Genomic DNA, 13,375 nt, shown 5'->3' with positions numbered 1-13,375 from the left:
TCCTCCTCCTCTTAGATTAATAATATGACAACTTGCTTTCTGTTTTCTCCTTCTCTTGTGTCCTCCTCCTCCTCCTCCTCCTCCTCCTCCTCCTCCTCCTCTTAGATTAATAATATGACAACTTGATTTCTTTTATATCCTTCTCTTTTGTCCTCCTCCTCCTCCTCCTCCTCCTCCTAGATTAATAATATGACAACTTGGGTTCTGTTATCTCCTTCTGTTGTGTCCTCCTCCTCCTCCTCCTCCTCCTCCTCCTCCTCCTCCTCCTCCTCCTCCTCCTCCTCCTCCTCCTCTTAGATTAATAATATGACAACTTGCTTTCTGTTATCTCCTTCTCTTGTGTCCTCCTCCTCCTCCTCCTCCTCCTCCTCCTCTTAGATTAATAATATGACAACTTGCTTTCTGTTATCTCCTTTCCTTGTGTCCTCCTCCTCCTCCTCCTCCTCCTCCTCCTCCTCTTAGATTAATAATATGACAACTTGCTTTCTGTTATCTCCTTCTCTTGTGTCCTCCTCCTCCTCCTCCTCCTCCTCCTCCTCCTCTTAGTTTATTAATATTAGTACTTGTTTTTTTTTTTCTCCTGCTTGTTTGTCCTCCTCCTCCTCCTCCTCCTCCTCCTCCTCCTCTTAGATTAATAATATGACAACTTGCTTTCTGTTATCTCCTTCTCTTGTGTCCTCCTCCTCCTCCTCCTCCTCCTCCTCCTCCTCTTAGATTAATAATATGACAACTTGCTTTCTGTTATCTCCTTCTCTTGTGTCCTCCTCCTCCTCCTCCTCCTCCTCCTCCTCCTCCTCTTAGATTAATAATATGACAACTTGCTTTCTGTTATCTCCTTCTCTTGTGTCCTCCTCCTACTCCTCCTCATCCTCCTCTTAGATTAATAATATGACAACTTGCTTTCTGTTATCTCCTTCTCTTGTGTCCTCCTCCTCCTCCTCCTCCTCCTCCTCCTCCTCTTAGATTAATAATATGACAACTTGCTTTCTGTTATCTCCTTTCCTTGTGTCCTCCTCCTCCTCCTCCTCCTCCTCTTAGATTAATAATATGACAACTTGCTTTCTGTTATCTCCTTTCCTTGTGTCCTCCTCCTCCTCCTCCTCCTCCTCCTCCTCCTAGATTAATAATATGACAACTTGCTTTCTGTTATCTCCTTTTCTTGTGTCCTCCTCCTCCTCCTCCCACGCTCTTGTTCTCACAACGTGACCACAAACAACACACTACCAATCACAACCACACTTAATCTCTCGCCCTCCTCACCACCACCACCACCACCACCACCTGGCCACCACCACCACCACCACCACCACCTGGCCACCACCACCACCACCCGGCCACCACCACCACCACCACCACCACCACCTGGCCACCACCACCACCACCACTCATCCCCTGATCACACGTTCCCTTTTGCATCCCCTCTTTATCATCCCTTCTCTCTTCTCCCCTCTACTACACTCCCCTTACCTCTCTCTTCTTGTTTCCTCCCTCTTCTCCCCTTCTTCTCTCCCCTCTGGTGTTCTATAGGGGGATTTACATTCGCCTTTCCCCTTTTTCTTATCTCCTTGTCCTCTTTTCCTTCTTTTCTCCTCTTTCTCTTCCCCGATTTCACTTCTGTTTCTCTTTTCCCTTCTCTTCTTCGCTCTCTTCTTCCTTTTTTTCGTTCTCCTCCGTCCATAATAGCTGAGTCACGTGTAGAGTACCCACGTGTTATTATTGGCGTTTCACTAACCCCGTAGCAGCGGGGATCATGTTTCTTAAAGGTCCCTCTAAGCGAGAAAAATGAGAAAAATCATCATTCACGCAAACCATTTCATAATACATATCAACGCATTTGTGATCAGTTTATGCATCATCTATTTTGGGGGGGCTTATATCATGGCAAAAGTGTGGCCCGTCACTGGTACACGGTAGAGCCACAAATCTAGCCCGTCGCTGCTACCGGGTTAGGAATGGGTGTCAACTTATGCGAGTCATGTTATGTGAGTCAGGGTGTGAGTCAGGGTATGAGAGGCTCGTGATTCAGAGTATGTGTCGTCTGAACATCAATATGAATCTACGAAGACCTCCCTTTTATCTATCCTCGTCTCCTGTTTCTACACCCTTCTCCTGTTAATCTACGAAGACCTCCCTTTTATCTATCCTCGTCTCCTGTTTCTGTACTCTTCTCCTGTTAATCTACGAAGACCTCCCTTTTATCTATCCTCGTCTCCTGTTTCTACACCCTTCTCCTGTTAATCTACGAAGACCTCCCTTTTATCTATCCTCGTCTCCTGTTTCTACACCTTCTCCTGTTAATCTACGAAGACCTCCCTTTTATCTATCCTCGTCTCCTGTTTCTGTACCCCCCTCCTGTTAATCTACGAAGACCTCCCTTTTATCTATCCTCGTCTCCTGTTTCTGTACCCTTCTCCTGTTAATCTACGAAGACCTCCCTTTTATCTATCCTCGTCTCCTGTTTCTGTACCCCCCTCCTGTTAATCTACGAAGACCTCCCTTGTATCTATCCTCGTCTCCTGTTTCTGTACCCCCCTCCTGTTAATCTACGAAGACCTCCCTTTTATCTATCCTCGTCTCCTGTTTCTGTAGCCCCCTCCTGTTAATCTACGAAGACCTCCCTTTTATCTATCCTCGTCTCCTGTTTCTGTACCCCCCTCCTGTTAATCTACGAAGACCTCCCTTTTATCTATCCTCGTCTCCTGTTTCTGCACCCTCCTCCTGTTATGATTTGCACTAGTGATGATGGAAATGATGATGATGATGATTTCGTTAATGATAAGAAGTTTGAGGGAGAAAGAGAAAAAAGGGGAAGAAGGAGAAGGAGAAGAAAGAGAAGAGGACGAAGAAAAGAATACGAAGAAGAAGAAGAAGAAGAAAAAGAAGAAAAAGAAAGAGAAAGAAAAGAGGACGAAGAAAAGAAGACGAAGAAAAGAAGAAGAAGAAGAAGAAGAAGAAGAAGAAGAAGAAGAAGAAGAAGAAGAAGAAGAAGAAGAAGAAGAAGAAGAAGAAGAAGAAGAAAAGGACGAAGAAAAGATGAAGAAGAAGAAGAAGAAGAAGAAGAAGAAGAAGAAGAAGAAGAAGAAAAGGACGAAGAAAAGAAGACGAAGAAAAGAAGAAGAAGAAGGAGAAGAAGAAGAAGAAGAAGAAGAAGAAGAAGAAGAAGAAGAAGAAGAAGAAGAAGAAGAAGAAGAAGAAGAAAAGGACGAAGAAAAGAAGACGAAGAAGAAGAAGAGTTTGTCCAGCGTTCATTCAGCCTTCTTCTAGGTGAGCCTGACGCCACACTGATTCTGCTTGATTCCCAGACGCTGTTTTCTCCCACAACAATTTCCACAGGCCACAAAATAGATTAGTCTCGTTATCATGAGTATTTTTCGCATTCATAGTGCAAAAACCTTCTCAAACTCACCAAACTTAGGAGCAGTGAGTAGCGGGCTTTTATTTTTTTTTTCATTATTGTTTTTTTTTTTTTTTACGCCCTTGCACTGTCTCCTCTGCTGTAAAAAATAAAATAAAAATAAAAAAAATCATAAAACTATCCATGGAAATACCCACAACCCTACGAAAGCCTTACCAAATGTGCTCTGCTGTAAAAATAAATAAATAAGCTCATAAAACTATCCATGGAAATACCCACAACCTCTACGAAAGCCTTACCAAATGTGCTCTTCTGTAAAAAATAAAATAAAATAAACTCATAAAACTATCCATGGAAATACCCACAACCCTACGAAAGCCTTACCAAATGTGGGTGTGTGAGCCCTGAAATCCTTTAGAATATGGGCATTATAAGATTTTCATCCCTTCTTCCATTTTTTTTTTTTTTACAACAAAGGAGGCAGCTCAAGGGCACAAAAAAAAGGAAACAATAATAAAAAAAAGCCCGCTACTTGCTGCTCCTAAAAAGAATCCAAAGAGGTGCCCGAAAGAGAGGTCAGTTTCGGAAGGAGAGGTGTCCAGATACCAGATAGTATGACTTTAAACCATTATCTCTTCCTAGAACATGATCTCTACATTAACTTTTTTCCGTCTATCATTGTTTTTCCTCTTTCATTTATTACCTCACCATCACCTACTCTCTTCCACTCCCCACACCATCACTTCCATCTCCTCCATCCTCCACATCTCTTCCATCCTCCATTCCATCACCTCCACCTCTTCTTCCATCCTCCCCACCAGTACCTCCACCTCTTCCATTCCCCACACCATCACCTCCACCTCTTCCATTCCCCACACCGTCACCTTCACCTCTTCCATCCTCCCCACCTTCACCTCCACCTCTTTCATTCCCCACACCGTCACCTTCACCTCTTCCATCCTCCCCACCTTCACCTCCATCTCTTCCATCTCCGACTCCTGTTCCTCCTACCAAAACAAGCACACCAGGTTCGAAGCTACTGGGGAACGTTCGAAGCCTTGTTCATACAGAGGGCAGCACTGTACTCATTGGTCTTCTTGTCGTGAGTTTAGTCGCTTGCTCCTGACACAACCGATAGGAGGTAGGTTCGAAAGCCCATCGTTTTTGAGATCTAAGCGCCTGTTTTTTTTTTTCTTTTTTTACAGTATAGGAGAAGCTCAAAAGCGAAAAAAAGGCCTGCTATGCGTTGCTCCCACGAAGAGGATAGGAGATTTCCAAATGGAGAGTCAAATTCGATTGTAGAGTTGTCTGGACACCTAAAATATCCAGCGACTCGTATGAACATTAGCTAAAGTTGTCAAGAATAAGATCAAAGACTTGACGCTCCCCTCTTGACAGCCGGTAAGCTTATATAAAGGTCATAACCCTTTCATGCTCTTGTACTTCTTTAGACCAAAGCGAAAGAGTTGAGCCCTAAAGAGGAGCGGCTGGAGATACACAAAGGCCTGAGGAAAGACCAGTTGAGGGTGAATGCTACACGTTTGACCAGGAGAGAGCGAGAGTATGGCGGAGGAAGTGACGAAGACGGTGGTGATAACGATAGTGATAAAGATAACATGGTAGAACTAGAAAAGGAGAAGGAGGAGAAGGGAGATATGAAGGAAGGATGATGTGATGAATGTGAATAAGGAGAACATAAGAACATACGAACGAGACGGTAGAGAATAAATGTTGAAAGTAGGACGATGAAAAGGAGGAATTTATAGTGGAGTAGGATATTATTGTGTTAAAAGTGGAGCTAGTGGAGGATGAAAAGATGGAAGTGGAGGCGGAGGAGATAACCGCATGATGGATAGAGAACAAAGTGAATGGAGGAGGTGAAGCTCAGATGGAAGAGAAGGTGGAGGCGGAAGTGGAGGTGAAGAAAGTGGAGATGTGTGTTATTGTAGAAGGTGACTGGAGATGAGAGTGGAGGAGGTGGAGATGGGTGGTATTGTAGGAGGTGACTGGAGATGAGAGTGGAGGAGGTGGAGATGGGTGGTATTGTAGGAGGTGACTGGAGATGAGAGTGGAAGAGGTGGAGATATGTGTTATTATAGAAGGTGACTGGAGATGAGAGTGGAGGAGGTGGAAATATGTGTTATCGTAGAAGGTGACTGGAGATGAGAGTGGAGGAGGTGGAAATATGTGTTATCGTAGAAGGTGACTGGAGATGAGAGTGGAGGAGGTGGAGATGTGTGTTATTGTAGAAGGTGACTGGAGATGAGAGTGGAGGAGGTGGAGATGTGTGTTATTGTAGAAGGTGACTGGAGATGAGAGTGGAGGAGGTGGAGATGGGTGTTATTGTAGAAGGTGACTGGAGATGAGAGTGGAGGAGGTGGAGATATGTGTTATCGTAGAAGGTGACTGGAGATGAGAGTGGAGGAGGTGGAAATGTGTGTTATTGTAGAAGGTGACTGGAGATGAGAGTGGAGGAGGTGGATATGTGTGTTATTGTAGAAGGTGACTGGAGATGAGAGTGGAGGAGGTGGAGATGTGTGTTATCGTAGAAGGTGACTGGAGATGAGAGTGGAGGAGGTGGAAATGTGTGTTATTGTAGAAGGTGACTGGAGATGAGAGTGGAGGAGGTGGAAATGTGTGTTATTGTAGAAGGTGACTGGAGATGAGAGTGGAGGAGGTGGAAATGTGTGTTATTGTAGAAGGTGACTGGAGATGAGAGTGGAGGAGGTGGAGATGGGTGGTATTGTAGGAGGTGACTGGAGATGAGAGTGGAGGAGGTGGAAATGTGTGTTATTGTAGAAGGTGACTGGAGATAAGAGTGGAGGAGGTGGAGATGGGTGGTATTGTAGGAGGTGACTGGAGATGAGAGTGGAAGAGGTGGAGATGGGTGGTATTGTAGGAGGTGACTGGAGATGAGAGTGGAGGAGGTGGAAATGTGTGTTATCGTAGAAGGTGACTGGAGATGAGAGTGGAGGAGGTGGAGATGGGTGTTAATGTAGAAGGTGACTGGAGATGAGAGTGGAGGAGGTGGAGATGGGTGGTATTGTAGGAGGTGACTGGAGATGAGAGTGGAGGAGGTGGATATGTGTGTTATTGTAGAAGGTGACTGGAGATGAGAGTGGAGGAGGTGGAGATGGGTGGTATTGTAGGAGGTGACTGGAGATAAGAGTGGAGGAGGTGGAAATGTGTGTTATTATAGAAGGTGACTGGAGATGAGAGTGGAGGAGGTGGAAATGTGTGTTATTGTAGAAGGTGACTGGAGATGAGAGTGGAGGAGGTGGAGATGTGTGTTATTGTAGAAGGTGACTGGAGATGAGAGTGGAGGAGGTGGATATGTGTGTTATTGTAGAAGGTGACTGGAGATGAGAGTGGAGGAGGTGGAAATGTGTGTTATTGTAGAAGGTGACTGGAGATGAGAGTGGAGGAGGTGGATATGTGTGTTATTGTAGAAGGTGACTGGAGATGAGAGTGGAGGAGGTGGAGATGTGTGTTATTGTAGAAGGTGACTGGAGATGAGAGTGGAGGAGGTGGAAATGTGTGTTATTGTAGAAGGTGACTGGAGATGAAAGTGGAGGAGGTGGAAATGTGATATATTGTAGAAGGTGACTGGAGATGAGAGTGGAGGAGGTGGAGATGTGTGTTATTGTAGAAGGTGACTGGAGATGAGAGTGGAGGAGGTGGAGATGTGTGTTACTGTAGAAGGTGACTGGAGATAAGAGTGGAGGAGGTGGAAATGTGTGTTATTGTAGAAGGTGACTGGAGATGAGAGTGGAGGAGGTGGAAATGTGTGTTATTGTAGAAGGTGACTGGAGATGAGAGTGGAGGAGGTGGAGATGTGTGTTACTGTAGAAGGTGACTGGAGATGAGAGTGGAGGAGGTGGAGATGTGTGTTACTGTAGAAGGTGACTGGAGATGAGAGTGGAGGAGGTGGAGATGTGTGTTATTGTAGAAGGTGACTGGAGATGAGAGTGGAGGAGGTGGATGTGTGTGTTATTGTAGAAGGTGACTGGAGATGAGAGTGGAGGAGGTGGAGATGGGTGTTACTGTAGAAGGTGACTGGAGATGAGAGTGGAGGAGGTGGAGATGGGTGTTACTGTAGAAGGTGACTGGAGATGAGAGTGGAGGAGGTGGAGATGTGTGTTACTGTAGAAGGTGACTGGAGATGAGAGTGGAGGAGGTGGAGATGGGTGTTACTGTAGAAGGTGACTGGAGATAAGAGTGGAGGAGGTGGAGATGGGTGTTACTGTAGAAGGTGACTGGAGATAAGAGTGGAGGAGGTGGAGATGGGTGTTACTGTAGAAGGTGACTGGAGATGAGAGTGGAGGAGGTGGAGATGGGTGTTACTGTAGAAGGTGACTGGAGATGAGAGTGGAGGAGGTGGAAATGTGTGTTATTGTAGAAGGTGACTGGAGATGAGAGTGGAGGAGGTGGATATGTGTGTTATTGTAGAAGGTGACTGGAGATGAGAGTGGAGGAGGTGGATATGTGTGTTATTGTAGAAGGTGACTGGAGATGAGAGTGGAGGAGGTGGATATGTGTGTTACTGTAGAAGGTGACTGGAGATGAGAGTGGAGGAGGTGGATGTGTGTGTTATTGTAGAAGGTGACTGGAGATGAGAGTGGAGGAGGTGGAGATGTGTGTTATTGTAGAAGGTGACTGGAGATGAGAGTGGAGGAGGTGGAGATGTGTGTTATTGTAGAAGGTGACTGGAGATGAGAGTGGAGGAGGTGGATATGTGTGTTACTGTAGAAGGTGACTGGAGATGAGAGTGGAGGAGGTGGAGATGTGTGTTATTGTAGAAGGTGACTGGAGATGAGAGTGGAGGAGGTGGATGTGTGTGTTATTGTAGAAGGTGACTGGAGATGAGAGTGGAGGAGGTGGAGATGTGTGTTATTGTAGAAGGTGACTGGAGATGAGAGTGGAGGAGGTGGAGATGTGTGTTATTGTAGAAGGTGACTGGAGATGAGAGTGGAGGAGGTGGATGTGTGTGTTATTGTAGAAGGTGACTGGAGATGAGAGTGGAGGAGGTGGATGTGTGTGTTATTGTAGAAGGTGACTGGAGATGAGAGTGGAGGAGGTGGAGATGTGTGTTATCGTAGAAGGTGACTGGAGATGAAAGTGGAGGAGGTGGAGATGTGTGTTATTGTAGAAGGTGACTGGAGATGAGAGTGGAGGAGGTGGAGATGTCTGTTATTGTAGAAGGTGACTGGAGATGAGAGTGGAGGAGGTGGAGATGTGTGTTATTGTAGAAGGTGACTGGAGATGAGAGTGGAGGAGGTGATGTGTGTTACTGTAGAAGGTGACTGGAGATGAAAGTGGAGGAGGTGGAGGAGATGATGACTGCGTGGTGGTGCTGGAGATGAGGAGTGGAGGAGGTGGAGGTGTGTGTGGTGTGGAAGGTGAGGGGATAACCGTGTAGGAGGTCAAATTATGTGGCTTTACCGTGTAGCAGCGACGGGTCAAATTTGTGGCTTTACCGTGTAGCAGCGACGGGTCAAATTTGTGGCTTTACCATGTACCAGCGACGGGCCAATTTTTTACCTTGATATAAACCCCAAAAATAGATGATGCATAAACTGATCACAAATGCGTTGATATATATTACGAAATGGTTTGTGTGAGTGATGATTTTTTCTCATTTTTCTCGCTTAGAGGGACCATTACGAAACATGATCCCTGCAGCTACCGGGTTGATGCGTCAGAGGCGAGTGTGACGACAAAACAGCCTTCATGGAGAGTGTCGTGTAGAGTGGCTGAGTGGGTGTAGAGAGGCGGAGGCGTGAAACCCATTACTACCCATATCCTCTACCTAAACCACCACCACCACCACCACCTCCTATACTGCTACTACCGCTACTTTTTTTGTTTACTCTTTTGTGTCGTCTGCCATTCAGTTGATACAATTTTAACCTTCTTCCTCTTCCTCGTTCTCCTTGTCCTCCTCCTCCTCCTCCTCCTCCTACTACTACTACTACTACTACTACTACTACTACTACTACTACTACCATCATCACTACTGCCACTACAAACCACTCGTATATTATGCATACATGAATGGATAGATATAGATAGATAGATAGATATACAGATAGGCAGATAGCTGAATAGGAAGGTAGATATAGATAGTGTAGATAGGATGAAAGTAGACTAAAAGTAGATAGGGAAGGTAAGGCAGGTAGGGTGAAGGTACTAAGGTAGTGTATGTAGCAAAGATAGGTAGGGTGTGTGGTAAGGTAGGGTGTGTATCCAGGTAGGTAGGATATGTGTGGTAAGGAAGGGTGTGTATAGCCAGGTGGTTAAGGTGTGTGTGGCAAGTTAGAGTATATTTAACCAAGGTAGGTTGTGTGCGTAGCAGTTATAATGTGGCCTATAGTTATCAAGACAAGTAGGGTGTGTTAAGCAAGATAGGGTGTGTGTGACAAGGTGGGAAGGGTGAGTATAGCACGTTAGGTAGGGTGTGTGTGTATCAAGGTAGGTAGGGTGTGTGTGTCAAGATGAGAGTTGAAGAGTGTGTAGCAACGTAGGCTGTGTATGGTAGGGTAGGGTGTATATCGAAGAAGGCAGGGAGGGTCGGGTAAGTTAGATAGGCAGGGAGTGTCGGGTAAGTTAGATAGGCAGGGTGTGTGTGACAAACAGCCGATTTCACAGTCCAAAACAGCGTCTTCGTAACAGCCCGAACCAAACTACAGAATCCCATACAATCGACAATGGTGAGGTCTTCGATGCCACGCTAAATACGCAAGACTTTTCCTGTATAGTTTCATCAAATTTGTGAACTTAAATATAAACACCAGAACCTATACAAGGAAATTTCGAAGGCTCAGGTATTGGTTTGGGAGGATACTAAACCATCATGGGGAACTGAGAAACTGGCCCAAAGTATGGTGTCTGTGTGTGTGTGTGTGTGTGTGTGTGTGTGTGTGTGTGTGTGTGAAGGTAGGCAGGTGTGTATCAAGGAAGAACGTATGTGTGACAAGGTAGAGTGTCAATATCCAGGTAGACTGTGTAGTAAATTAGGCAGGGTGTGTGTAGCAAATTAGGTATAGGGTGTGTAGCAAGGTAAGGTATGTAGTAAGTTAGGTAGGGTGTGTAGCAAGGTAGGGTGAGTCTATCAAGGTGTGCAGGGTGTGTGTGACAAGGCAGGGCGTCACCAGGAGCCCCACACCGCAAAACAGGGTTGCCGCCGCCATGGGGTTAATTGCCCGCCAGAGGACGCTGTAAACAGGGTGCCAAACAAGCTATTTCCGCGCTTGGCCGCTCCACTTGTGCCGCGCGGGGGAGGGGGAGAGAGAGAGAGAGAGCCTGGGGAGGTTATATGATGTGGATATGATACTGCACTTCAGCCAACCAGCCGTCCTCTCTCTCTCTCTCTCTCTCTCTCTCTCTCAATTTTCTACTCTTATGTATCGTAAATCATTATTAATACAACTTTAACCTTCCACTTTCTCCTCCTCTATATCCTCTTCCTCCTCCTCCTCATCATCATCATCATCATCATTATCATCATCATCATCATTTTCCTCTTCTCCTTCTTCTCTTTTTACTCCTTTTCCTTCTCCTCTTCCTTCAACTCCTGTTTCTCTCCCTCCTTATGTGTTCCTCTGCTTCTTTCCTTTCAATCCCGCCTCCTCCTTTGTTATCCTTGAGTATATCTTCATATCTTCATACCTTCATTTATACCATCAGTCATCTCATCATATCTGTTCATTTCCTCCTCCTCCTCCTCGTCATCATCATCATCATCATCATCATCATCAGGTCTGCTGTTGTTTGTTCTTCCTGTGTGACTGTGATTCTTTGCACAGGATGAGGACATTTTAGGGTCTTCCACGCGATTACCTTTGGCGGTGTTGGAGGAGGAAGAGGAGGAGGAGGAGGACGAGGAGGAGGAGGAGGGAGGGGGAGGAGGGGGAGGAGGAGGAGGAGGAAGAGGAAATGAATAGATGGGAAGATATGATTGATGATGCAAGTGAAGATATAGATATACGGATCAGAGAGAGAGAGAGAGAGAGAGAGAGAGAGAGAGAGAGAGAGAGAGAGAGAGAGAGAGAGAGAGAGAGAGAGAGAGAGAGAGAGAGAGAGAGAGAGAGAGAGAGAATACATTTAACTTCATCACTTTATAATTAGTAATCGGCCAGGTGGGAGCCCATTAACACAGGCAGATAAAAGTGCATTCCAAGCGTAACATAAATTAATTAGATGATAAAATTGTAGTATATGGAATGATGTGTTATTAATATTTTCTTGTAGTAACCTTCTTCCCGTTCGTTAGTTTGTTCGTCTGTTTGTTCCTTCCTTCTTTTCTTTCCTGCTTTCTCCATTTTTGTTATTTTCTTCGTTGCTTTTCCTCTTTTTTTTCCCTCACTGTATGCCTTACTCTCTCTACTTCCTCGGTTCTTTCCTTTTTTCCTTCCTTTTTTTCCGTTTTAATTTCCTTCTTTTCTTGCTTTCCTTCTTTTCCTCCTTTCCCTGCCTTCGTTTCTCTCTTTTGTATTCTCTTCCTTCTTTCTTTTCTTCCTCTTTCATTTCATTTCATTTTCTACTCCCTCGGTTCTTTCCTTTCTTTCCGTTTTAATTTCCTTCTTTTCTTGCTTCCCTGCTTTTCCTCCTTTTCCTGCCTTCGTTTCTCTTTTTTGTATTCTCTTCTTTCTTTCCTTTCTTCCTCTTTCATTTCCTTTCATTTTCTTTCTTTTCCTCCATCCTTCCTTTTCCCCGTTCATGCCTTTCTTCTGTTATTTTCCTTTTCCAGCTTTTCCTCTTTTTCTTCCTATTCTTCCTGCCTTACTTTCTCTCCCTCATTCCTTTATTTTTCCTTTCCTTTTGTCTTCAGTGCTTCCTTTCTTCCTTTCCGCCTTCCTCCCTTTCTTTCTCTTTTTCTTGAATTTTCTTAGATTTTCCTCTTTATTTCTCCTCATCCTCTTGCCTTCCTTTCTCCCCTTCTTTATTTTCCTCCCTCATACTTGTTCCTCATTCCTTATTCTCCCTTATCCTACATTTTCTTCTCTCAATCCTTTTATTCCTTAATTTCTAACATCAAATTTTTTTTCACATTCCCCTTTGCTTCCGTCTTTCTTTGTTTTCTTTGTCATTCCTTCATTTTCCTTCTTCCTTTCTTCTTTTCTTCCTTCCTCTAAATTCTTCCTCTCCTCCATCCTTTTCTTCTTTCCTCATTACTTTCAACTCCTCCATCAATCCTTTTTTCTTTCTTTTCTTGCTTCCCTTCCTTCCTTTTCTTCTTTCCTCATTTCTTTCAACTCATCCATCAATCCTTTTTTCTTTCTTTTCTTGCTTCCTTCCCTTCCTTTTCTTCTTTCCTCATTTCTTTCAACTCTTCCATCAATCCTTTTTTCTTCCTTTTCTTGCTTCCCTTCCTTCCTTTTCTTCTTTCCTCATTACTTTCAACTCTTCCATCAATACTTTTTTCTTTCTTTTCTTGCTTCCCTTCCTTCCTTTTCTTCTTTCCTCATTACTTTCAACTCTTCCATCAATACTTTTTTCTTTCTTTTCTTGCTTCCCTTCCTTACTTTTCTTCTTTCCTCATTTCTTTCAACTCTTCCATCAATACTTTTTTCTTTCTTTTCTTCCTTCCCTTCCTTACTTCTTTCCTTCCCTTCCCTTCCTTTATCCTTTTCTCTCTTCTATACCCCTGTTTGAAGGATTGAAGTCTCCAACCACCACCACCATCACCACCACCATCACCACCACCACCACCACCACCACCATCACCACCACCACCATCACCACCACCACCACCACCATCACCACCACCACCATCACCACCACCACCACCACCACCATCACCACCACCACCACCACCATCACCACCATCACCATCAATACCACCACCACCACCACCACCACCATCACCACCATCACCACCACCACCATCACCACCACCATCACCACCACCACCATCACCACCACCACCACCACCACCATCACCACCATCACCATCAATACCACCACCACCACCACCATCACCACCATCACCATCACCACCACCACCACCACCACCACCAT

The 13,375-nt window shown here is 44.9% G+C and overlaps 1 long non-coding RNA gene across 3 annotated transcripts; it reads right to left on the bottom strand.

The window, feature by feature from the left end:
* Positions 1-928: 928 nt before the first annotated feature.
* On the bottom strand, positions 929-3,427 carry LOC126992228 (uncharacterized). 3 transcript variants are annotated; one of them, XR_007746367.1, is made up of 3 exons: positions 2,615-3,427; positions 1,363-2,492; positions 929-1,281 (listed from the first exon to the last, which is right to left on the bottom strand). It is a non-coding gene; the product is annotated as an uncharacterized LOC126992228 (long non-coding RNA). The 3 variants fall into 3 exon arrangements; XR_007746368.1 differs by having other exon boundaries at positions 2,676-3,427; XR_007746369.1 differs by having other exon boundaries at positions 2,554-2,630.
* Between the last annotated feature and the right edge of the window lie 9,948 nt (positions 3,428-13,375).

Source organism: Eriocheir sinensis, unplaced genomic scaffold (assembly GCF_024679095.1).
Source record: "Eriocheir sinensis breed Jianghai 21 unplaced genomic scaffold, ASM2467909v1 Scaffold422, whole genome shotgun sequence".
Taxonomy (NCBI): Eukaryota; Metazoa; Arthropoda; class Malacostraca; order Decapoda; family Varunidae; genus Eriocheir; species Eriocheir sinensis.
The sequence above is the reverse complement of the archived record's forward strand: the minus strand, read 5'-3'. Positions and strand labels throughout refer to the sequence as shown.